A 1,435-nucleotide genomic window follows, 5' to 3' on the forward strand; every position below is an offset into this window, starting at 1 on the left:
GCGCGCGTGTGTGTGTATAAGAGTTCATTTTTCTGGATTCTACTGTTCTATTTCTGTTGTAGTACCACACTATTTTATTTTTTGTTTTAGAATTTATTTTGTTATTTCCCAAATATCCCCTCATTTTTCTTTTCACAACTTTGGTTACTGTTCTTATACATTTATCCTTCTAGTCAAATTTTTTATATCTATTATCAATTTCCAGCAGTGACAGTAAAAAAGTAAAAATATGCAGTTATGATTTGAACTTCAAAATCTAAAAATCAATTTGAGGAAGACTCCCATCTTTACAATGTTTATTTTTCCTATAAAGTGAAAAAATTATCCTTCACTTTATTCATATCTTTCATTATGGCCTTTGTTAACTTTTTACAGACTGATCATGAAGATCTTGCATATTTCCATTAAGTGTATTCTTAGGTGTTTCATTTTTTATTGCTGTTGTCATTGGGATTTAACTACGATTGTGATTTTGTAAAGAAGAAAAATTGGATTGCTAGCTATTATATATGAAGACATTTTCCTACTGTGGTACCAAAAACTTCATCACTGTTATATTTTCTTTATAAATTATACTTTGATCATTTAAAATATCCCCATTTATTCCATTTGATATGCAACTTTTTCAAAGAATACCAATATTAAAAAGCCTATGTTTTTAGGTTTAAGGAAACCTCTGCATGAGTGAGATAAACCCATGAAGCTTGCTTCAAAGACCATGTGTTACCCTGTACTTACTACAGTGCTGGGGGAAAAATGAGCCATACTGCATGGAAAGGAGAAAGGGGAAAACATTGCCAGGGATTAACAACAAATATGTGTTATGAATGACATTGTTATGTTTCACTTTAGCCTTTTAAAATGCCTTTTTGTAGTTTTCCGAATCAGTATATCACAAGCCTGTGGCCCGCACAGTGCATTCCTTGGTAGAGGTAAGCTCTGTGGCACACTTGGCTCTTACCTTAAGGTGGTGAGAATTTAAGGAAGTCAGGAAGACCAGCACATAGCAATCTGAATTTGGACTTTTAATTTTGCCTCAGTATATTCAACTAACAAGGCAATTTATTGAAAAAAGTGGATTATTTTAGAAAGGGAATCTCATAATTCTGATTTCATACCTTCTTTCACCAAAATGGGGCTTATGTTTTATTTCACATATATTCTACCTTATGTGATGTTTATATGTTATTCTCCCTGCTTGCTTTCTTCTTCTTTTTTTTAACATTCACCTTATCTTTTGTAATTCTCTGCTTTCTTTTTATTTGCATTTGCCTGCCATATCTTGTCTCTATCTCCCTGTTTTTTTATTTTTAAATTTTTGATTTGTGTTGTAGGTGTATCTTTTATAGGTACCATATAGCTGGATTTTGAACCAATTTTAGAGTTTTTGTCTTTTAATAGAGAAAGTGAAGCCATTTACATTTGTTGTTACACA

At 31.6% G+C, this 1,435-nt stretch overlaps 1 protein-coding gene across 5 annotated transcripts in view; it reads left to right on the top strand.

Annotated features, from left to right (window-relative positions):
- Window positions 1–1,435, top strand: part of ZFP2 (ZFP2 zinc finger protein) — a 33,791-nt gene that overhangs the window by 11,414 nt on the left and 20,942 nt on the right. The gene's annotated exons all lie outside the window — the stretch shown is intronic.

The sequence above is a fragment of the Propithecus coquereli genome, unplaced genomic scaffold (assembly GCF_000956105.1).
Source record: "Propithecus coquereli isolate 6110/MARCELLA unplaced genomic scaffold, Pcoq_1.0 Scaffold308, whole genome shotgun sequence".
Taxonomy (NCBI): Eukaryota; Metazoa; Chordata; class Mammalia; order Primates; family Indriidae; genus Propithecus; species Propithecus coquereli.